At 50.1% G+C, this 26,084-nt stretch overlaps 1 pseudogene; it reads left to right on the forward strand.

Moving 5' to 3' along the window:
• The first annotated feature begins 1,208 nt into the window (after positions 1 to 1,208).
• On the forward strand, positions 1,209 to 1,500 carry LOC123042051 (FCS-Like Zinc finger 2-like; annotated as a pseudogene).
• Positions 1,501 to 26,084: the final 24,584 nt, after the last annotated feature.

Consider the following 26,084-nt stretch of genomic DNA (forward strand, 5'->3'; position numbering starts at 1 on the left):
TTTTGGGAGGATAGATGGATCGACGGTTTTCGGGTGTCTGAGCTGGCCCCGCGAATCTACAGTCGAGTCACGAAGAGAGTGCGCCAGTCGAAGCTGGTGGCGGATGCAATACGCAACAACAACTGGGCCAACGACGTTGGAACTGACCTACCACCTTAGGCTCTGGACGAATTTCTAAATCTTTGGCCAAAGGTGGCGGAAGTGCAACTTGCTGATGAGATGGAAGACACGGTGAGGTGGATGTGGGAGCAGAATGGAGAGTTCTCGGCTCGTACCGCATATGCGGCTCGGTACATGGGGAGAGAGGTGTCCCCAACTGCCGTGTTTACCTGGCAGACTAAGCGCCAAGGTGATGCCGGTTCTTCTCCTGGCTGGTGATAAGGAACAGATAATGGACTTCGGATAGGCTCGCCCGACGTGGACTACCCCACCAGGACACATGCCCGTTGTGCAACCAACATGATGAAACCATGCAGCACTTGTTGATGGAGTGTGTATTCGCGAGGCAGATTTGGTCGACAATGGGCCGACTTACGGAGAGAGTGGACATTGAGCGGAGGCAAAATGAACCGCTAGAACAATGGTCGACAAGGCAAGACGGAAACTCAGACAGCGGGCGTGCGCACAAAGCCAAATGCCTTCTTGGGATGTGGATGATCTGGAAACAGCGGAATGACGTGATCTTTAATGGGGAGAGGCCGTCGGTACCACGAACCATACAACACATATAGGAGGAAGGTAGGCTATGGGTGAAGGCGGGATTGTTCAAAGGACACAATGTAGGGTTCGAAGTAGAGCAGGAAGCGTGCGGTACTAGCGAGTAGTTGTGTCAAGTGTGGGGTGGTGTTGGACGAGGCCCGCATGTAAATAAGCTTGTAATGTGGATTTGGGGTTCTTTTCCCTCCCTTTTTAATGAATGATATGCACACTGGTGCATATTCGAGAAAAAGAACTAGTCGAACCGCTTCCATCGTCCATGGTTAGACAGACCCATACCGCGCACCGGACCATGGTTTCCCAGGCCGCCAGCTCCAGTGCACCAATAATGGCGTTCCCTTGCTCCATTTCCCCCATATATACCCGCCCTCCCCCGTCGCACCACTGCACCAAACTCACCCACTTTCCTCCCGCCAAGAGCAGCAGCGAGCTGTGAGCTCTAGCTCTGAAGCTCAAGCTCGAGCTTGCTAGAAGAGCCACACAGCAATACCATGGCGGCATCAGTAGCCTGCGCCTTCTTATTCGACGCCGAGCCAGCCGGCGAGCCCGGCAGGCACGCGCTGGACGCGTGCGCGCTCTGCGCCAAGCGGCTGGCGCGCGATAGCGATGTCTTCATGTACCGAGGGGACACGGGCCTTCTGTAGCGAGGAGTGCCGGCGCGAGCAGATGCACCTCGACACCGTCTCTGCCAGGAAGGCCACGCGGAAGCCGCAGCGCTTCTTGCTGGAGACGGAGTTCCACCATGGGCAGCGGCAGTCCAGGAAGGTGTCCATTGCCAGCTAGCCGGCCGGCCGGGCGCAGAAAGTTTTGTTTGGATCCACAAGATCCGAATTATGAAGAAAACAACATCTGTTTTTTGAAGAAGCATCGCTATCATTTGGGGGGCGTCTGCTCCGTCTCACCGGCCGCTGCTGTAGCGGTCTAGCCTGGACCGGTGGAGATGCCAGATGTAGCTTGGCGCCTCTACGGGCTATGGAAGGCAAGGATGGGCAGCATCAGCTGCCTGTAAATCCCCGCATGTGCTCATGGCAAGCTAATTTAACTGCTCGGATGGGGGGAAATTGTGCTTGTCCTCGGTTGGTCTGTGCTGTGCCGATGAATTATTTGATTTGAAACGAAACAAAAATATAAACGCCAAAGATCGGAAGAAAGCAATCAAACATGATTCACAGTTTGTTTATCTCATTTTGGTCGCTTGTCTGCGCACTCAATTATTTCGTTTCCCTGGACGATTGGATCCTGTTTGGTTTTGAGTACGACCGAGAAGGCACACCGTGCTAGAGCACTATCACTAGGAACAGTTCATGCCAGTCGATATAAGTTATCATTACCTAACTTTTGCGAGTATCCAATTCGGCTCCCAAGCTCATCTACACATCATAAACAGTAAAACTTCCAGTCTTCCAGACTCCCGTGTCGCTCCCAGCGAGCAGCCCGGGAGCAACCCTAGCCGCCGCCGCTAGCCACCCACCACCCCGCCCGATTCCCCTCGCCGTCGCCAGTGTGCGCCACTGGGCAAAGCCTGCGCGGCGTCGGTGTCGGCGGGGTCCTTTCTTCCCTCTCGCGACGCACGGCGGCATGGGGCAGCACGGTTGGGCAGAGGAGCATGGGTTGGCATGGCGTCTTCGGGCTCACAGCTAGAGGCAAGGCGGCCGCGCCTGGGTGTGTCGGGGGCGCATGGGCTCGGCGCAAGGGTGGGCGAGCTGAGTGGCGCGGATCTGGCGAGGATGGGCGTGGTCACCGCAATCGCGCGGATCTGGCAAGGATGGATGTGGTCACCGCGGTCGTGTGGATCTGCCGCTCGGGTCTGGGCATAGTCCAGGTAGTCCTCGGTGTCCTTGAGGAGGCTGGTGTGCGGTCGCCGCTGCTGCGTGCCCTCGCCTTGGAGTGCACGTCCATCGTGGATCTGGAGGTGCCGAGGGTGTTGCAGTGCGGTGGGCGTGCATGCCCTGGTGCGGATGTGAGCGTCGCCAAGAGGGTGCCGCGCGGTGTGGTGCTCGTCGCTCGTCGGCCAATGTGGGCGGTCCTGACGTCGTCTGCGGGCAGTAGCGTGAGGCAGATCTTTTGTGGCTTGTGGACTCTACTAAGGGTTGGTGGAGGTGGCCAGTTCAGTGGCCTGGTGTGAAGGTGGTTAGATCCGGCAGGAGGTGACCTCGGTGGCTCGATGGAGGACTTGTTGATGCATGTTGTGCGGGGCTCGAGAGGTTGACCCAGGCAAATCTGGCGTGTCCGGAGCCGTCGATGGCAACGCATTCAAGCGCCCTTTCCTTCTTGTTGGCATCGCCGAGGTACTCTTAGCCCCAATCTTTGCAGCTTCGAGGGAAACCCTAGATCCATAGGATCAGATGATGATGGTGCTCTGGCATCGTATCCCCTCTCGGGGGCTTCGTCTTTGGAGCTAAGCATCAAGCGAGACAGATGGAGGATGGTGGTGTTGGTGTCGAGGCTTTTGTGGCAACGATGATGGGTGTGTGCGATGTTGGAGACGCGACAATGGTTGTGGTAGTCGGCTCTTCTCCGGCGTGTTCGTGGGATTACCTCGCGTTGTTTTGTTGCGGTGAGTGTTGGGGATCGTTGTAGAAATTAAAAAATTTCTACGCATCACCAAGATCAATCTATGGAAATTCTAGCAACAAGGGAGGGAGAGGATGAGTGTATCTTCATACCCTTGAAGACCGCAATGCAGAAGCGTTACAAGAACGCGGTTGGTGGAGTCGTACACGCAGCGATTCAGCTCGCGGTCGATTCTGATCTAAGCGCCGAACGAACGGCGCCTCCGCGTTCAACACACGTACAGCCCGGGGATGTCTCCTCCTTCTTGATCCAGCAAGGGGAGAGGAGAAGTTGAGGGAAAACTCCAATAGCACGACGACGTGGTGGTGATGGAGCTCGTGGTTCTTCGGCAGGGCTTCGCCAAGCACTATGGAGGAGGAGGAGGTGTTGGAGGAGGGAGGGGTTGCGCCAGGGGAAGGGTGTGGCTGCCCTCTCTCTCCCTCACTATATATAGGGGGAAGGAGGGTGGAGTAGGCGCCCTAGGGTTCCCTAGGGGAGGGATGGCGGCCACAGGGGAAACCCTAGATGGGTTTGGGCGCCCCCACCCCTAGGAAACTTGCTCCCCAAGCCGGGAGGGGCGGCTGCCCTAGGGGAGGCGCCCCCACCTCTCCAGGTTACGTGAGAGGGGTTGGGAGGGGCGCACAGCCCCTTAGTGGGCTGGTGTGCCCTGATGACCCACAAGTGTAGGGGATCTATCGTAGTCCTTTCGATAAGTAAGAGTGTCGAACCCAACGAGGAGCAGAAGGAAATGATAAGCGGTTTTCAGTAAGGTTTTCTCTGCAAGCACTGAAATAGTAGGTGATAGATAGTTTTGTGATAAGATAAATAGTAACAAGCAAAAATAAATAAAGTAAATAAAGTGCAGCAAGGTGGACCAATCCTTTATGTAGCAAAGGATAAGCCTGGACAAATTCTAATAATGAGGAAGGAGCTCCCGAGGACACATTGGGAATTATCGTCAAGCTAGTTTCATCACGTTCATAAGATTCGCGTTCGGTACTTTGATAATTTGATATGTGGGTGGACCGGCACTTGGGTACTACCCTAACATGGACAATCATCCCACTTATGATTAACCCCTATTGCAAGCATCCGCAACTACAAAAAGGAGTATTAAGGTAAACCTAACCACAACATTAAACACATGGGCCCATATCAACCCCTAACGAAGCAACGCATAAACTAGGGTTTAAGCTTCTGTCACTCTAGCAACCCATCATCTACTTATTACTTCCCTATGCCTTCCTCTAGGCCCAAATAATGGTGAAGTGTCATGTAGTCGACGTTCACATAACACCACTAGAGGAGAGACAACATACATCTCATCAAAATATCGAACGAATACCAGATTCACATGACTACTAATAGCAAGACTTCACCCATGTCCTCAGGAACAAACGTAACTACTCACAAAGCATATCCATATTCATAATCAGAGGTGTAATAATATGCATGAAGGATCTGAACATATGATCTTCCACCAAGTAAACCAATTAGTATCAACTACAAGGAGTAATCAACACTACTAGCAACCCACAGGCACCAATTTGTGGTTTTGATACAAGATTGGATACAAGAGATGAACTAGGGTTTTGAGATGAGATGGTGCTGGTGAAGATGTTGATGGAGATTGACCCCCTCCCGATGAGAGGATAGTTGGTGATGACGTTGGTGATGATTTCCCCATCCCGGAGGGAAGTGTCCCCGGCAGAACAGCTCCGCCAGAGCCCTAGGTTGATTCCACCAAGGTTCCGCCTCGTGACGGCGGAGTTTCGTCTCGTAAGCTTGCCCATGATTTTTTCCAGGACAAAACCTTTCATATAGCAGAAGATGGACATCGGAGGCCCACCAGGGGGCCCAGGAGATAGGAGGGCGCGCCCTGGGGGGGGGGGGCGCCCCCTGTCTCCTGGATAGGGTGTGGGCCCCCTGGCCTGTTTCTTTTGCTCATAATTCCTTAATAAATCCAAAAAGTTGTTTCGTGGAGTCTCAGGTCTTTTGGAGTTGTGCAGAATAGGTTTCCAACGTTTGCTCCTTTTCCAGCCAGAATTCCAGCTGCCGGCATCCCCCCTCTTCATGGTAAACCTTGTAAAATAAGAGAGAATAGCCATAAGTATTGAAATATAATGTGTAATAACAGCCCATAATGCAATGAATATTGATATAAAAGCATGATGCAAAATGGACGTATCATGCCCCCTCCCCTTGGGCCATAAGGCCCCCCAACGCTTGTCGGGGCCTCCGAAACACCTTTCGGTCACGCTGGTCGTCACCCGGTACTCCCAGAACAATTCCGGACTCCAATACCCTTCGTCCAATATATCGATCTTCACCTTTGGACCATTCCGGAGTTCCTCGTCATGCCCGGGATCTCATCCGGCACTTCGAACAACCTTCGGTAACCACATACTATTTCCCATAACAACTCTAGCGTCACCGAACCTTAAGTTTGTAGACCCTACGGGTTCGGGAACCATGCAGACATGACCGAGACGTTCTCCGGCCAATAACCAACAGCAGGATCTGGATACCCATGTTGGCTCCCACATGTTCCACGATGATCTCATTGGATGAACCACGATATTGGGGATTCAATCAATCCCGTGTACAATTCCCTTTGTCAATCGGTATGTTACTTGCCCGAGATTCAATCGTCGGTATCCCAATACCTCGTTCAATCTCGTTATAGGCAAGTCACTTTACTCATTCCGTAATACATGATCCCGTGACTAACTACTTAGTCACATTGAGCTCATTATGATGATGCATTACCGAGTGGGCCCAGAGATACCTCTCCGTCATACGGAGTGACAAATCCCAGTCTCGGTTCGTGCTAACCCAACAGACACTTTCAGAAATACATGTAGTGCACCTTTATAGCCACCCAGTTACGTTGTGACGTTTGGTACACCCAAAGCATTCCTATGGTATCCGGGAGTTGCACAATCTCATGGTCTAAGGAAATGATACTCGACATTAGAAAAGCTCTTAGCAAATGAACTACACGATCTTGTGCTATGCTTAGGACTGGGTCTTTGTCCATCACATCATTCTCCTAATGATGTGATCCCGCTATCAATGACATCTAATGTCCATGGTCAGGAAACCATGACCATGTATTAATCAACGAGCTAGTCAACTAGAGGCTCACTAGGGACAAGTTGTGGTCTATGTATTCACACATGTATTACGGTTTCCAGTTAACACAATTATAGCATGAACAATAGACAATTATCATGAACAAGGACATACAATAATAACCATTTTATTATTGCCTCTAGGGCATATTTCCAACAAGCTCCCACTTGCACTAGAGTCAATAATCTAGTTCACATCACTATGTGATTGTAATGAATGCAACACCCATGGGGTTTGATCATATCTTGCTTGTGAGAGAGGTTATTAGTCAACGGGTCTGAATCTTTCAGATCCGTGTGTGCTTTACAAATCTCTATGTCATATCCTAGATGCAGCCACCACACGCTATTTGGAACTATTCCAAATAACTGCTCTACTATACGAATCCGGTCTACTACTCAGAGTCATCCAGATTAGTGTCAAAGTTTGCATCGACGTAACCCTTTACGACGAACTCTTTTACCACCTCCATAATCGAGAAAATTCCTTAGTCCACTAGTTGCTAAGGATAACTATGACCGCTGTCCTGTTATTCATTCCTGGATCACTCTTGTACCCCTTGACTGACTCATGGCAAGGCACACTTCAGGTGCGGTACACAACATAGCATACTGTAGAGCCTACGTCTAAAGCATAGGGGACGACCTCCTTTCTCTCTCTTCTGCCGTGGTCAGGTCTTGAGTCTTACTCAATACTCACACCTTATAACATAGACAAGAACTCCTTCTTTGTCGATCTATTTTGAACTCCTTCAAAATCTTGTCACGGTATGTATTCATTTGAAAGTACCATTAAGCGTTTTTGATCTATCCTTATAGATCTTGATGCTCAATGTTCAAGTAGCTTAATCCAAGGTTTCCATTGAAAAACACCTTTCAAACAACCCTATAGGCTTTCTAGAAATTCTACATCATTTCTGATCAACAATATGTCAACAACATATACTCATCAGAAATTCTATAGTGCTCCCACTCACTTCTTTGGAAATACAAGTTTCTCATAAACTTTGTATAAACCCAAAATCTTTGATCATCTCATCAAAGCGTATATTCCAACTCCGAGATGCTTACTCCAGTCCTTAGAAGGATTGCTAGAGCTTTGCATACTTGTTAGCATCTTTCAGGATTGACAAAACCTTCTGGTTGTATCACATACAACCTTTCCTCAAGAAAAACGTCAAGGAAAGAATGTTTTGACACCCTATCTGCAAGATTTCATAAATAATGCAGTAACTGCTAATATAGTTCCAACAGACTCTTAGCATCACTACGAGTGAGAAAGTCTCATCGTAGACAACATCTTAAGGACAAGTCGAGCTTTCTTAATGGTGACACTTACCATCATTTTCTGTCTTCCTTTTAAAATCCATGTGTACCCAACAGCCTTACGACCATCAAGTAGTTCTTCCAAAGTCTACACTTTGTTTTCATACATGGATCCTCTCGGATTTTATGTCCTCGAGCCATTCATCGGAATCCGGGCCCACCATCGCTTCTCCATAGTTCGTAGGTTCATTGTTGTCTAGCAACATGACCTCCAAGGCAGGATTACGTACCACTCTGAAGTAGTACGCATCCTTGTCGACCTATGAGGTTTGGTAGTGACTTGATCCAAAGTTTCATGATCACTATCATAAGCTTCCACTTCAATTGGTGTAGGCTCCATAGGAACAACTTCCTGTGCCCTGCTACACACTAGTTAAAGTGACGGTTCAATAACCTCATCAAGTCTCCATCATCCTCCCACTCAATTCTTTTGAGAGAAACTTTTCCTCGAGAAAGGACCCGTTTCTAGAAACAATTGCTTTTGCTTCCGGATCTGAAATAAGAGGTATACCCAACTGTTTTGGGTGTCCTATGAAGATGCATTTATCCGCTTTGGGTTCGAGCTTATCAGGCAAAACTTTTCACATAAGCGTCTCAGCCCTTAACTTTTAAGAAACCACAACTTAGGTTTCTCTAAACCATAGTTCATAGGTATCATCTCAAGGGAATTACGTGGTGCCTTATTAAAGTGAATGCGGTTGTCTCTAATGCCTAACCCATAAACAATAGTGGTAATTTGATAAGAGACATCATGGTATGCACCATATCCAATAGGGTGCAGTTATGATGTTCGGACACACCATCACACTATGGTGTTCCAGGTGGTATTAGTTGTGAAACAATTTCCACAATGTCTTAATTGTATGCCAAACTCTAACTCAGATATTCATCTCTATGATCATATCATAGACATTTTATCCTCGTGTCACGAAGACCTTCAACTTCACTCTGAAATTACTTGAACCTTTCAATAATTCAGACTTGTGTTTCATCAAGTAAATATACTCAGCATCTACTCAATTCATCTATGAAGTAAGAGCATAACGATATCCACTGCGTGCCTCAGCACTCATTGGACTGCACACATCAAAATGTATTACTTCCAAGAAGTTGCTTTCTTGTTCCATGTCACTGAAAACGAGGCCTTTCAGTCACCTTGCCCATGTGGTATGATTTGCATCTCTCAAGTGATTCAAAATCAAGTGAGTCCAAATGATCCATCTGCATGGAGTTTCTTCATGCGTATACACCAATAGACATGGTTCGCATGTCTCAAACTTTTCAAAAATGAGTGAGTCCAAAGATCCATCAACATGGAGCTTCTTCATGCGTTTTATACCAATATGACTCAAATGGCAGTGCCACAAGTAGGTGGTACTATCATTACTATCTTATATCTTTTGGCATGAACATGTGTATCACTACGATCGAGATTCAATAAACCATTCATTTTAGGTGCAAGACCATTGAAGGTATTATTAAAATAAATAGAGTAACCATTATTCTCCTTAAATGAATAATCGTATTGCGATAAACATAATCCAATCATGTCTATGCTCAACGCAAACACCAAATAATTATTATTTAGGTTTAGCACCAATGCCGATGGTAGAGGGAGCGTACGATGTTTGATCACATCAACCTTGGAAACATTTCCAACACATATTGTCATCTCACCTTTGGCTTGTCTCCGTTTATTCCATAGCCTTTTATTTCGAGTTACTAACACTTAGCAACCGAACCGGTATTTATCACCCTGGTGCTACTAGGGGTACTAGTAAAGTACACATTAATATAATGTATATCCAATATACTTCTATCGACCTTGCCAGCCTTCTCATCTACCAAGTATCTAGGGTAGTTCTGCTTCGGTGACCGTTCCCCTCATTACAGAAGCACTTAGTCTCGGGTTTGGGTTCAACCTTGGGTTTCTTCACTAGAGCAGCAACTGATTTTCCGTTTCATGAAGTATCCCTTCTTGCCCTTGCCCTTCTTGAAACTATTGGTTTTACTAACCATCAACAATTGATGCTCCTATTTGATTTCTACTTTCGCGGTGTTAAACGTCACGAATAGCTCAAGGATCATCATATCTATCCCTGATATGTTATAGTTCATCACGAAGCTCTAGTAGTTTGGTGGCAGTGACTTTGGAAAACCATCACTATCTCATCTGGAAGATAGCTCCCACTCGATTCAAGCGATTGTAGTACTCAGACAATCTGAGCACATGCTCAACGATTGAGCTTTTCTCCCTTAGTTTGCAGGCTTAAGAAACTTGTCAGAGGTCTCATACCTCTTGACGTGGGCACGAGCCTGAAATCCCAATTTCAGCTCTTGGAACATCTCATATGTTCTGCGACATTTCAAAAATGTCTTCGGTGCCTCAATTCTAAACCGTTTAATATAACGCACTGAACTATCACGTAGTCATCAAAACATGTATGTCAGATGTTCGCAACATCCACAGACGACACTCGAGGTACAACACACTGAGCGGTGCATTAAGGACATAAGCCTTTTGTGCAGCAATGAGGTCAATCCTCAGTTTACGGACCTAGTCCGCACAATTTGCTACTATCAACTCTCAACTAAATTTTCTCTATGAACATATCTAAAATAGTAGAACCAAAATGTGAGCTACGACATAATTTGCAAAGACCTTTTGACTATGTTCATGATAATTAAGTTCATCTAATCAAATTATTTAATGAACTCCCACTCAGATAGACATCCCTCTAGTCATCTAAGTGATACATGATCCGAGTCAACTAGGCCGTGTCCGATCATCACGTGAGAGGGACTAGTCATCATCGGTGAACATCTTCATGTTGATCGTATCCACTATACGACTCATGTTTGACCTTTCGGTATCTTGTGTTCCAAGGCCATGTCTGTACATGCTAGGCTCGTCAAGTCAACCTAAGTGTTTTGCATGTGTAAATCTGGCTTACACACGTTGTATGTGAACGTTAGAATCTATCACACCCGATCATCATGTGGTGCTTCAAAACAATGAACTTTCGCGATGGTGCACAGTTAGGGGGAACACTTTCTTGAAATTTTATGAGGGATCATCTTATTTATGCTACCATCGTTCTATGCAAATAAGATGTAAACATGACAAACATCACAAGCAAATCATAGAGTGACATGATATGGCCAATATCATCTTGCGCCTTTGATCTCCATCTTCGAGGCGCGGCATGATCACCTTCGTCACCGGCATGACACCATGATCTCCATCATCGTGTCTTCATGAAGTTGTCTCGCCAACTATTACGTCTACTACTATGGCTAACGGTTAGCAATAAAGTAAAGTAATTACATGGCGTTCTGATTGACACGCAGGTCATACAATAAATTAAGACAACTCCTATGGCTCCTTCCGGTTGTCATACTCATCGACATGCAAGTCGGTATTCCTATTAACAGAACATGATCAATCTCATACATCACATATCATTCATCACATTCTTTTGGCCATATCACATCACATAGCATACCCTGCAAAAACAAGTTAGACGTCCTTAATTGTTGTTGCATGTTTTACGTGGCTGCTATGGGTTTCTAGCAAGAACATTTCTTACCTACACAAAAGCCACAACGATGATATGCCAATTTCTATTTACCCTTCATAAGGACCCTTTTCATCGAATCCGATCCGACTAAAGTGGGAGAGACTAGCACCCGCTAGCCACCTTATGCAACAAGTGCATGTCAGTCGGTGGAACCTGTCTCGCGTAAGCGTACGTGTAAGGTCGATCTGGGCCGCTACATTCCACGATGCCGCCAAATCAAGATAAGACTAGTAAAGGCAATCATATTGAACAAACCAACGCCCACAACTACTTGTGTTCTACACGCGCATAGAATCTACGCATAAACCTGGCTCTCATACCACTGTTGGGGATCGTTGCAGAAATTAAAAAATTCTACGCATCACCAAGATCAATCTATGGAGATTCTAGAAACAAGAGAGGGAGAGGATGAGTGTATCTTCATACCCTTGAAGATCGCGATGCGAAAGCGTTACAAGAACGCGGTTGGTGGAGTCGTACACGCAGCGATTCAGATCGCGATCGATTCCGATCTAAGCGCCAACCGGACGGCGCCTCCGCGTTCAACACACGTATAGCCCGGGGATGTCTCCTCCTTCTTGATCCAGCAAGGGGAGAGGAGAAGTTGAGGGAAAATTCCGGTAGCACGACGGCGTGGTGGCGATGGAGCTCATGATTCGCCGGCAGGGCTTCGCCAAGCACTACGGAGGAGGAGGAGGTGTTGGAGGAGGGAGGGGCTCCGCCAGGGGAAGGGTGCGGCTGCCCTCTCTCTCCCTCACTATATATAGGGGGAAGGGGGGGTGGAGGAGGCGCCCTAGGGTTCCCTAGGGGAGGGGTGGCGGCCACAGGGGAAACCCTAGATGGGTTTGGGCGCCCCCACCCCTAGGAAACTTGCCCCCAAGCCGGGAGGGGCGGCTGCCCTAGGGGAGGCGCCCCCACCTCTCCAGGTTACGTGAGAGGGGTTGGGAGGGGCGCACATCCCCTTAGTGGGCTGGTGTGCCCCCTCCCGTTGGTCCATAAGGTCACCCAATGCTTGTGGGGGCCTCCGAAACACCTTTCGGTCACGCTGGTCGTCACCCGGTACTCCCAGAACAATTCCGGAGTCCAATACCCTTCGTCCAATATATCGATATTCACCTCCGGACCATTCCGGAGTTCCTCATCACGTCCGGGATCTCATCCGGGACTCCGAACAACCTTCGGTAACCACATACTATTTGCCATAACAACTCTAGCGTCACCGAACCTTAAGTGTGTAGACCCTACATGTTCGGGAACCATGCAGACATGACTGAGACGTTCTCCGGCGAATAACCACATCGGGATCTGGATACCCATGTTGTCTCCCACATGTTCCACGATGATCTCATCAGATGAACCATGATGTCGGGGATTCAATTAATCCCATATACAATTCCCTTTGTCAATCGATATGTTACTTGCCCGAGATTCGATCGTCGGTATCCCAATACCTCGTTCAATCTCGTTACCGGCAAGTCACTTTACTCGTTCCGTAATACATGATCCCATGACTAACTACTTAGTCACATTGAGCTCATTATGATGATGCATTACCGAGTGGGCCCAGAGATACCTCTCCGTCATACGGAGTGACAAATCCCAGTCTCGATTCGTGCCAACCCAACAGACACTTTTGGAGATACCTGTAGTGCACCTTTATAGACACCCAGTTACGTTGTGACGTTTGGTACACCCAAAGCATTCCTACGGTATCCGGGAGTTGCACAATCTCATGGTCCAAGGAAATGATACTTGACATTAGAAAAGCTCTTAGCAAATGAACTACACGATCTTGTGCTATGCTTAGGATTGGGTCTTTGTCCATCACATCATTCTCCTAATGATGTGATCCCGCTATCAATGACATCTAATGTCCATGGTCAGGAAACCATGACCATCTATTGATCAACGAGCTAGTAATCTAGAGGCTCACTAGGGACAAGTTGTGGTCTATGTATTCACACATGTATTACGGTTTCCAGTTAATACAATTATAGCATGAACAATAGACAATTATCATGAACAAGGAAATACAATAATAACCATTTTATTATTACCTCTAGGGCATATTTCCAATAGTGAGGTCGGAGCTGCGGCGGTGGGGTGAGGGAGTCCTCGATTAAGGGGTCCTCGGATAGCCGGACTATATATATGGGCCGTACTGTTGGGCTATGAAGATACAAGATAGAAGACTTCTTCCCATCTCCGGATGGGACTCTCCTTTGCGTGGATGGCAAGCTTGGTGATTCGGATATGTAGATTCCTTTTCTTTGTAACTGACTTTGTGTAACCCTAGCCCCCTCTGATGTCTATATAAACCGGAGGGCTTAGTCCATAGAGACAACAACAATCATAATCATAGGCCAGACTTGTATGGTTTACCCATTACGATCTCGTGGTAGATCAATTCTTGTAATACTCATATTCATCAAGATCAATCAAGTAGGAAGTAGGGTATTACCTCCATAGAGAGGGCCCGAACTTGGGTAAACATTGTGTCCCCCGCCCCCTATTACCATTAGCCTTAGACGCACAGTTTGGGACCCCCTACCCGAGATCCGCCGGTTTTGACACAGACATTGGTTCTTTCATTGAGAGTTCCGTTGTGACGTCGAAGATAGGTTTGATGGCTCACCTTGTTGTCAGGGACAACATCACCTCCGGAGGAGCCCTGGCCTCATGCCAAACCCTCCGGTTGGGCGGCTTCACTATGACCGCCTGTTCGGCCGTCGGGCCGACGATGACTTCTCGGGTTATCAAAAATAGCCTCCACGTCAGCTTAGAACACTCCGAACAGATGGATCCGACGGAGTTGTCGTCTTTAAACGAACTCCTGGATCGCATCGCCGCCTTGGGAGTCGCTACGGACTACGATCGGATTGGGCTTAAACCTAATCGGAGAGAAATTAAATCTCCGCCGATCACCCATCAGATAGCGGTAGTGGAAGAGCAATACGACGACTCTTCCTCTATATTGAGGATGAACTATGTCCGGATTTCCGAGCTCACAGAGCCGGATACCCACCCACGGGAAGACATGCCCCGTACTCCGAACCTAGAGTCGGACTGTGGGTCTGAAAAATTGGTTGATATCCCGGAGCCCAAACTGTTAAGCCCGGAAGTTTCTCAAACTCCGGATCCCAGATTGGGTCAGGGTTCGGACTTAAATCCACCCACCCACCCAGATACAAGCGATCTTACCCACATCAGACAGCAGTCCCAAGAAACGGTCCATCACTTTTGGGCCAGATTCCTCCTTGTCAAGGACAAGATCAAAGTCTGCCGCAATGAAGACGCAATCTCATTATTCTACAAAAATAGCACTAACGAGGGAATCCTCAATGCAATCAACCGCCATCACGTATCACATTTCGCTGACTTGGCAACCATAGTACAAAGGTATTGCGCAATGGAAAGCGCCCCGAAAACTCAGGCAGCCTCTTGGGAGCCACCGGTTTCCACTAAACCCCTCGTTCGGACAAAAAGGATGCACCCTCGTAGGTCGCCTGATCCAATAACAAAAAAATTTAAGCCCATTACGGGGCGCGGAACCGTTCTGGAGGGATGGCTTGATAGGCCATGCAAAATACACGCAACACCGGATACCATACCAACCCACAGCCTTAGAGCATGTTGGATACTACGGCAGGTGGCCAAGAGCGGCGAGGATCTCCTCACCAAAAATACCGCAGAACACATCCCAACGACCCTACAGTACTAACAGTCTTCGAGACTTTCGCCTCAAACAATAGGTGCAAAAGGGCACTCCGCGGCCTCGCCGAAGTCTGCCAAGTCACAGCAATAAATCCTTGAAACGACACGGCCATAACTTTCAATGCCAGTGACGAACCACAATTCAGAACAGTCCAGGCACCAGCCACATTGGTCCTTAGTCCGATCGTGGACGGCTTTCGGCTCACCAAAGTGCTCATGGACGGCGGAAGCGGACTATATCTCATTTACGAGGAAACTCACAACAAAATGGAAATAGATAGGAGCCGCATTGAGCAAAGTAGCACGGCCTTCTGAGGAATTATTCCCAGTCGAGAGGTGCGATGTACGGGAAAAATCACACTCGATGTGGTATTTGGCACGCCGGAGAATTATCGGTCTGAAGAGACAACCATTCAAGTGGCCCCTTTCAACAGTGGATATCATGCCTTATTAGGGCGAGATGCGTTCGCAAGCTTCCAAGCTATACCCCATTACGGGTACATGAAGCTCAAGATGCCCGGGCCCAATGGTATCATCACTCTTGCCAGCGATCCGGACATAGCACTCCACCCCGAAAATAAAACCGCAGCCTTGGCCCTTGAGGCATTGTTTGAATCCCTCGCGGCCGAAGAATTAACTGTGTGGATAGGGACGATGTGATCCTTGATAAGCGACCCAAATCCACCTCCTTTAAACCAACAGACGAAATAGTCAAATTCCAGGTCCACCCAACGGACTCCATGAAGACAGCATCCATCGAGGCACAGCTGGACCCCACGGTCGACGCCGCACTGCGGACGTTCCTACGCGAAAATTGGCACATATTCGCCTGGCACCCTTCTGATATGCCAGGGATACCATGTAGGCTGGCCGAACACAGCCTAAACATACTGAAGGGATATAAGCAGGTCAAGCAAACATTATAGCGCTTTTCCGAACCCAAACGACAAGCCATAGGAGAGGAGCTAGCCAAGTTACTCGAGGCAGGATTCATCAGAGAGATAAAGCACCCGGACTGGCTAGCAAACCTGGTGATGGTACTGAGGGAGTCCTGGATTAGGGGGTGTCCAGATAGCCGGACTACCATCATCAGCCGAACTATCATCGGCCGGACTATCATCATCGACCGGACTCCAAGACTATGAAGATACAAGATTAAAGACTTCGTCCCGTGTCCGGATGGTACTTTCCTTGGCGTGAAGGGCAAGCTTGGCGATACGGATATGTAGATCTCCTACCATTGTAACCGACTCTATGTAACCCTAGCCCTCTCCGGTGTCTATATAAACCGGATGGCTCTAGGCCGTAGGACACAACAACAACCATTACAATCATACCATAGGCTAGCTTCTAGGGTTTAGCCTCCTTGATCTCGTTGTAGATCCACTCTTGTAAACATCCACAATATCAATATCAATCAAGCAGGACATAGGGTTTTACCTCCATCAAGAGGGCCCGAACCTGGGTAAAACATCGTGTCCCTTGTCTCCTGTTACCATCCGCCTAGACGCACAGTTCGGGACCCCCTACCCGAGATCTGCCGGTTTTGACACCGATATTGGTGCTTTCATTGAGAGTTCCTCTGTGTCGTCACCGATAGGCTTGATGGCCTCTTAAATCGACAACGACGCAGTCTTGGGTGAGACTTTTCTCCCCGGACAGATATTCGTATTCGGCGGCTTCGCACCGCGGGCCAACTCACTTGGCCATCTGGAGCAGATCGAAAGCTACGCCCCTGGCCATCAGGTCAGGTTTGGAAGCCTAAACTTCACGGCCGATATCCGCGGGGACTTGATCTTCGATGGATCTGAGCCACAGCCGAGCGTGCCGCGCTGTCACGATGGGCACGACCTAACTCTGCCGCCGGACAGCACCTTGGAGGCCACGCACGAATCCGCTCCAACCCATAGTCCAGAGTCGATCGCTCAGATCGAGGACGGATGGCTGGACACCGCCTCGGGAGCTGCAACTTCTACGGCGATGGAGCCGAACACTTACCTTGTCCTGCATAAAGCTCATGACTTCGAGGTGCCGGACTCTCTGCCAGACTCCGAACCTCCTGCGCCCTTGCCTGTCGAATCCGACTGGGCACCGATCATGGAATTCACCGCTGCGGACATCTTTCAGCACTCACCCTTCGGCGATATCTTAAATTCGCTGAAGCATCTCTCGCTATCCGGAGAGCCCTGGCCAAACTACGGCCAGGATGGTTGGGACGCGGACGACAAAGAAATTCAGAGCCCACCCGCCACCCACTTCGTAGCCACCGTCAACGATCTAACCGACATACTCGACTACGACTCTGAAGACATCGACGGTATGGACGACGATGCCGGAGACTATCAAGAACCAGTGCCTACAAGACACTGGAAGACCACCTCGTCATATGACAGATACATGGTGGACACCCCAAAAGATGGGGATGGCGAAGAAGCAACGAAGGCCGATTCCTTAAAGAAACAGCCCAAGCGCCGATGTCAGCGGCGCTGCTCTAAATCCCGCCACAGCAAGAATGGAGATTCCGGCACAGGAGATAATAACACCCCGGAAAGTGCCGAAGACAACCCCCTCCAGCACGATCCAGCGCAGGAGGAGGCAGAAGAAAGCCCTCACGAGAGGGCGGCAAACAAAGAGGTGGAGGATGATAATTACTTACCTCCCTCCGGAGACGAGGCAAGCCTCGACGACGACGAATTCGTCGTGCCTGAGGATCCCGTCGAACAAGAGCGTTTCAGACGCAGGCTAATGGCCACGACAAACAGCCTAAAGAAAAAGCAACAACAGCTTCAAGCTGATCAAGACCTACTGGCCGACAGATGGACTGAGGTCCTCGCGGCCGAAGAGTATGAACTCGAATGCCCCTCCAAAAGTTACCCAAAACGCAAGTTGCTCCCCCGACTAGAGGAGGAAGCACACAAACCTGCATCACCAGCGCACAATACGGCAGACCGACCACCTCGTGGCCGCGACAGAGAGGCATGCAAGCCCTCCACCAAAACCGTACCCCGGCATCACTCAAAAAGCATGAAGCCACAGGGGAACGCGCCGGACTTGCGGGATATACTGGAGGACAAGGCAGGACAATCCAGATCTATCTATGGATCACGTGCGCGCCCCAAGACCCACGACGAATACCGTCATGCCGGATACAACTACTCCGGCCGGGCCGAACACAGCAGACAACGCTCTCTCGAGCTACGTCGCGATATTGCTCAATACAGAGGCGCCGCACACCCACTATGCTTCACTGACGAAGTAATGGATCATCAAATCCCTGAAGGGTTTAAACCCGTTAATATCGAATCCTACGATGGCACAACAGACCCCGCGGTTTGGATCGAGGATTATCTCCTCCATATACATATGGCCCACGGCGACGATCTTCATGCCATCAAATATCTCCCGCTCAAGCTTAAAGGACCAGCTCGGCATTGGCTTGACAGCCTGCCCGCAGAGTCAATTGGATGCTGGGAAGACCTGGAAGCCGCATTTCTCGACAACTTCCAGGGCACGTATGTGCGACCACCGGATGCAGATGACCTAAGCCACATAATCCAGCAGCCAGACGAATCGGCCAGGCAATTCTGGACACGGTTCTTAACAAAGAAAAATCAAATCGTCGACTGTCCGGATGCAGAGGCCCTCGCGGCCTTCAAACATAACATCCGCGACGAGTGGCTGGCCCGGCACCTAGGACAGGAAAAGCCGAAATCCATGGCAGCCCTCACATCACTCATGACCCGCTTCTGTGCGGGAGAGGATAGCTGGCTAGCTCGCAGCAACAACCTCAGCAAAAACGCTGGCAGTCCGGATACCAAGGACCGCAATGGCAGGTCGCGTCAAAACAAAAACAAACGCCGCATTAACGGCGACAGCAATTAGGATACGGCAGTCAACGCCGGTTTCTGAGGCTCCAAGCCCGGTCAACGGAAGAATCCATTCAAAAGAACCACTCCGGGCCCGTCCCATTTGGACCGAATACTCGAACGCTCCTGTCAAATACATGGAACCCCCGAAAAGCCAGCTAACCACACCAACAGAGATTGTTGGGTATTCAAGCAGGCAGGCAAATTAATCGCCGAATACAATGACAAGGGGCTATACAGCGATGATGAGGAAGAGACCCGGCCGCCGAACAACAGAGGACAAAAGGGATTCCCCCCTCAAGTTCGGACGGTAAACATGATATACGCAACGCATATCCCCAAGAGGGAGCGGAAGCGTGCACTAAGGGAAGTATACGGGATGGAGCCAGTCGCCCCAGAATTCAACCCATGGTCCTCTTGCCCGATCACTTTCGATCAAAGAGACCATCCGACCAGTATCCGCCATGGCGGATTCGCCGCATTGGTTTTAGACCCAATCATCGATGGATTTCACCTCACGAGAGTCCTGATGGACGGTGGCAGTAGCCTGAACCTGCTTTATCAGGATACGGTGCGCAAGATGGGCATAGACCCTTCAAGGATTAAACCTACAAAGACAACCTTCAAAGGTGTCATACCAGGTGTCGAGGCCAGTTGTACAGGCTCAGTTACACTGGAAGTGGTCTTCGGATCCCCGGATAATTTCCGAAGCGAGGAGTTAATCTTCGACATAGTCCCGTTCCGCAGTGGCTATCACGCTCTACTCGGACGAACCGCGTTCGCAAAATTCAACGCGGTGCCGCATTATGCATACCTTAAGCTCAAGATGCCAGGCCCTCGTGGAGTCATCACGGTCAATGGAAACACGGAACACTCCCTCCGAACGGAGGAACATACAGCGGCTCTCACGGCAGAAGTACAGACCAGCCTTTTAAGGCAATTTTTGAGTCCGGCCGTTAAACGACCGGACACGGCCAAACGCGCCCGGAGAAACATCAACCAAGACCACCTGGCACGTTCCGAGCACGCGTAGCAATGCGGCCCCAACCCCAGCCCCCGCACAATTGCAAGACAAACTCTCCGCGTACATAACTACGCCCTGGAGATACCATGGGCATAGGGGGAGAGGCACAACCACAACAGACCCAGAGTGCGGTTCGACCACACCAGGGGCTCCCAAGTGTGTCACTCTTTTTATCTTTTATTTCTCTCTTTTTTATACAGAACTCTGTCCGGCGGCGAACCTGCCGAAATCATGATGCAACAGCCAGGGAGGGACAAAGGCCGCGATGAACACTCAGGTGGTCTCCATTACGAGCATTAAATTTGTTAAATACACCATTCCGCGGCCTACCCCTGGAGGAAGACACCTTTAATTCGTCCAATCCCTTGCTTTCCGCACTATTTGTATCATTCCGCACTCATAGCAGATCTTCTTGAATAAAATGCAGCACTTTTTGCCCATAATTGCATTACCTTATATATATATGTTCATTTACGACATGTTGCATCCGTACATTTTGGTACGGCCAAATACACCAGGGGCTTATGTTCCCCGCATTATGGTGTGATAAAGTCCGAACACTTTCACAAGTGTGGCACCCCGAACTTATAGCGTTATATGAATCAGCTCCGAATCATGTCTTGGGTCAATAGTTGGGTTTGCCCGGCTCCCATGTTTGGCACCTTATGTTCCGTTCTATCGGCTAAGGTAGCACTGGGAGAACCACTGCGATTGCGCCCCGGTTGAGCCGGGTTAACGCCTCAGTGGAGAAAGCTAAAACTGACTGTCATGATAAGGCGAGAGACTGGTTGCTGTTCGAGAGGTCCTTTTGGGTCCTTAAAGACCTACGCCGCTTCGAGCGGAGTTCTGGATAATGTCCGACGAAGGCGTGGATTGCGCCCCTAATTCGGTCTTTCGAATACTAGGGGCTTCGCCAAAATTTAAAATTATAGAATTCTATGGCTAAGTGAAAGTGTTCAAGCACTATAAGTCCGGTTGCCTTGTTTGTTGTGTTGAGCGCCTCCCTAGATGGACCCAAAAATGGGAACAAGAGTGCTCAAGTTTATCCCGAACACCCCAGCACTCATGGCATGGGGGCTGAAGCCGACGACTTGCCATCTCTCAGATTTAATAAACGGCCGCACAGAAGGTAATATTTTAAATTAACAAGCATTGCTTAGTGCATATGAACAAAGTTTTCAGCGCACAGGATAACACATTGCGAATTTACTCAATAATCACATCCCTGGGGCACTCATCCGCAATCTTGCGGGCACCCTTCAGGACAGTCTTATAGTACATTTCGGGCGTACGATATTCCTTGCCCGCTGGTGGTGCATTAGTGATTAGCTTCTCTGCATCCAACTTGCCCCAATGCACCTTTGCGCGGGCAAGGGCCCGACGAGCACCTTCAATACAGGCGGAGCGCTTGATAACCTCCACCTAGGGGCACGCATCCACCAACCATCGCACGAGGCTGAAGTAGCTCCCAGGCATGGCCTCTCCAGGCCACACCGGACTATGAGGCCCTTCATGGCCTGCTCGGCCGCCTTGTGGAGCTCGACCAGCTGCTTCAGCTGGTCGCTAGGGGGCACCGGATGGCCGGCCTCAGCATACTGAGACCAGAAGACCTTCTCCGTTGAGCTCCCCTCCTCGGCTCGGTAGAATGCGGCGGCATCAGACACACTGCGAGGCAGATCTGCAAACGCCCCCGGAGAGCTCCAAATTCGGGTAAGTAACACGTAATTTACATTCACATGCTTGCTTTGCATGAAAAATGCCTTACCCGCCGCTATCTTCCTCACCAACTCAATCTCCTGAAGGGACTTATGGGCATCGGCCTTGGCAGTCTTGGCACTTTCGAGAGCCGAGGCAAGCTCGGACTCTCGAGTCTTTGAGTCACGCTCCAAACTCTCATGCTTTTCCATGAGAGCCTGGAGCTCTTGCTGAACCACCGCCACCCGCACCTCCTGCTTTTCTCGCTCTGCCCGTTCCGCGGCCGCATTGCGTTCGGCCGCAGACACGGCCTCCTTCAGGGTCGCCACCTCGTTCGTGGCCCCTGTAGTACCCATGTTATCCTTGTTATTTTTTGTTGCAACCTAAATCCTTTTCTGTAAGGTACAAGTTCAAAGTGGTGTTACTCACCTTCTTTGTCCTGGAGCTGCTTCTTGGCGCGGCCGAGCTCTTGCTCGGACCGCTCGAGCTCCTGCTTCAAAGCACCGACCTCCGCAGTCAGTGCGGCAGAGGTCAGCAGCACAGCCTGCAACCCATATTGACATAATTTTTTAGCAACCCTGCGTATATCTTGTTTTTTTCAGATCCTCAGTCCGGCTTTTCTTTCCGAACACCGAACCGAGCATCAGGGGCTACTGTCTATGCGGTATTACATTACATATTTTTAACTTCTTACCTCAAAGCCTGATAGAAGGCTACTGCAGGCTTCGGTCAGCCCGCTCTTGGCAAGCTGTACCTTCTGAATCACCGCACTCATAATAGTGCGGTGTTCTTCCTCGATGGAAGCGCTCTGGAGCGCCTCCAACAAATTGTCTGGCGCCTCCGGTTGGACGGAAGCCGCCAGCGTCACGGTCTTTCCCTTCTTGCGAAGGGGCCACCGGCCGGACTCCGGAACCACTGCGGGTTCTGGTATGGAGTCCGACGCAGAGTCCGGGAGGCCGCCTTGTGGCGACTCCGGAGCCTCCCCCTGATGGGTCCCTTCTTGGGATCCCACCTCGGCGTCCTCGGGGTCGCGAGGGGTGGAGGCGGTCGGGATGGAGTCTACATCCGATGGAGCCAACGACCCGCTCGATGAAGTGGGGAGATCATCATTGGCCGGACTACAGGCAGCATGCGACATCAGAATGACAGTATGTGACACAGAAAAAGAAATTATAAATTACTCAGGAATCCGGATACTTACGATCTCGCTGGAGGCCTGGCCCTTGAAGTCCATTCTTCCTCGCCAACGTTGATGTTGGCGGAGCTGTCCGGGGGAATAGTCCTTCCCCTCTTGGACCCTTCGGCCTCCCCTGTTGGGGAAGCCTTCCTTTTCCTCTCTCCCTTCTCTGGGAGAGAGTCCTCTTTCTCCTCCTCGTTTTCAGGGGAGGAGTCCGCCCCGGAGTCGTCGGACACCTGAAAATGGGAACTCTTTCAAGCACCCGTGGCCTCCTTCTTGGCCTTCTTCTCCGGCACCACGTGCGGTGCCGGAACCAGCAACCTCGCTAGATGGGCATCTACTGGGTTTTCTGGCATGGGAGCCGGGCAGATAATCTGCTCCGCCTTCCTCATCCAGTCCTGTCAAAGGAAAAGGGGAAATTAAAACCCGCATAGAGTCAAACTATGAAAAGCAAGTGTCCCGTAAAGGGGTAGAATCACTTACCTCGTCGGCTTGGCGCTGCGAGCGAAATCCGCGATCTTCAGTCGCGGATGCGGGGGCTTCGGCGCCCTTAAACAGCACCCTCCAGGCGCCTTCCTACGTCGTGTCGAAGAGCCCGCTCAGCGCCTGGTGCTGTTCCGGATTGAACTCCCACAGATTGAATGCCCGCTCTTGGCATGGGAGAATCCGGCGGACGAGCATGACTTGGACCACGTTAACCAGCCTGAGCTTCTTCACCAGCTTCTGGATACAGGCTTGGAGTCCCGTCAGCTCCTCCGAACTACCCCACAGCAAGCCCTTCTCTTTCCAGGAGGTGAGCTGCGTGGGGATACCAGATCTGAACTCGGGGGCCGCCGCCCACTTAGGGTCGCGCGGCTCGGTGATATAGAACCACCCCGATTGCCACCCCTTGACGGATTCCACGAAGGCCCCTTCGAACCAAAGGACATTGGGCATCTTGCCCAACATGGCGCCTCCGCACTCCGCTTGAGTGCCCTTCACTACCTTCGGCTTGACATTGAAGGTCTTGAGCCACAAGCCGAAGTGGGGCTGGATGCAGAGGAAGGCCTCGCACACGACGATAAACGCCGAGATGTTGAGGATGAAGTTCGGCGCCAGATCATGGAAATCCAGGCCGTAGTAGAACATGAGCCCCCGGACAAAGGGGTGAAGTGGAAAACCCAGTCCGCGGAGGAAGTGGGGAAGAAAAACGACCCTCTCATGGGGCCTGGGGGTGGGGATGAGCTGCCCCTCGTCGGGCAGCCGGTGCGCGATGTCGCCGGACAGGTAGCCGGCGCTGCGCAGTCTTTCGATGTGCTCCTCCGTAACGGAGGAGGTCATCCACTTGCCTCCCGCTCCGGACATAACTGGGGAAGGTTGAGACGAGATGTGCGGGCTTGGGCGCTGGAGCTCGAGTGCGCGGAGATGGATAAGCAAAGGAGGAAGAAGGCGTAGGTGAAAAGGTGAATCCTTATCCCTTATATGGGCGGGCGAAGTCTACGCGTCCCCCACCGGCCTGGTAAAACTCGCTTATCCCCCAAGCGTCACCATCAATGGCGCGGTTGGGTTACCCACGTCCGTATTGATGAGAATCCCGGATTAAGGGGGAACACGATCTCTGCTTCGACAAGACGTGCCAAGGAAACCGCTTCGCTAAATGCGCTGAGGTGGTAGAGTAAAAAACGATTCAAGTAATGGCTTGGTAGTGGTGTGACGTCATGCCGCAAAAAAGTCAGCAGATTGAACTTGTGTATATATTATTCTCTCTACGGTGGAATGTGGAATTTATTTTGCAGAGCCGGACACTATCCTGGTGTTCACAATCTTCTATCATTCGGAGGAGGAACCCGCCTTGCAATGCCAAGCAATATACGCACCGGACTTATCGTCATTGAAGCCTGGTTCAGGGGCTACTGAGGGAGTCCTGGATTAGGGGGTGTCCGGATAGCCGGACTACCATCATCAGCCGAAGTATTATCGGCCGGACTATCATCATCGACCGGACTCCAAGACTATGAAGATACAAGATTGAAGACTTCGTCCCGTGTCCGGATGGGACTTTCCTTGGCGTGGAGGGCAAGCTTGGCGATACGGATATGTAGATCTCCTACCATTGTAACCGACTCTATGTAACCCTAGCCCTCTCCGGTGTCTATATAAACTGGATGGCTCTAGTCCGTAGGACACAACAACAACCATTACAATCGTACCATAGGCTAGCTTCTAGGGTTTAGCCTCCTTGATCTTGTGGTAGATCAACTCTTGTAAACATCCACAATATCAATATCAATCAAGCAGGACGTAGGGTTTTACCTCAATCAAGAGGGCCCGAACCTGGGTAAAACATCGTGTCCCTTGTCTCCTGTTACCATCCGCCTAGACGCACAGTTTGGGACCCCCTACCCGAGATCCGCTGGTTTTGACACCGACATGTACCAAAGAAGGATAAATCCGATCGCCTATGTGTCGATTTCAAGGACCTCAACAAGGCCTGCCCTAAGGATCCCTTTCCCCTCCCCCACATCGATCAGATTATCAATGCCACTGCAGGACACGACTCACTGTGTTTCCTTGACGCATACTCCGGATACCACCAAATCAAGATGAAGGAGTCTGATCAAGCCGCAATGGCATTTATCACCCCATACGGGCCTTTCTGCTTCAACACTATGCCGTTCGGGCTCAAAAACGGCGGTGCCACCTATCAACGCATGATTCAAACATGCCTGGAGAAACAAATCGGCAAGACAATTGAAGCATACGTGGATGACGTAGTGATACGTCCATTTTGCATCATGCTTTTATATCAATATTTATTGCATTATGGTCTGTTATTACACATTATATATCAATACTTATGGCTATTCTCTCTTATTTTACAAGGTTTACCATGAAGATGGGAAATGCCGGCAGCTGGATTTCCGACTGGAAAAGGAGCAAACATTGGAAACCTATTCTGCACTGCTCCAAAAGTCCTCAAACTCCACGAAACCTATTTTTGGAATTAATAAGAATTTTTGAGCGGAAGAAACACCTCAGGGGGCCCACACCCTGGCCAGGAGGGTGGGGGGGGGGCGCCCACCCCTACTGGGCACACCCTTGTCTCCTGGGCCCACTGGTGGCCCTCCGGTGTCCATCTTCTGCTATATGAAGGCTTTTACCTTGGAAAAAATCATGGGCAAGCTTACGGGACGAAACTCCGCCGCCACAAGGCGGAACCTTGGCGGAACCAATCTAGGGCTCCAGCGGAGCTGTTCTGCCGGGGAAACTTCCCTCCGGGAGGGGGAAATCATCATCATCGTCATCACCAACGATCCT

The sequence above is a fragment of the Triticum aestivum genome, chromosome 2B, assembly GCF_018294505.1.
Source record: "Triticum aestivum cultivar Chinese Spring chromosome 2B, IWGSC CS RefSeq v2.1, whole genome shotgun sequence".
Classification (NCBI taxonomy): Eukaryota; Viridiplantae; Streptophyta; class Magnoliopsida; order Poales; family Poaceae; genus Triticum; species Triticum aestivum.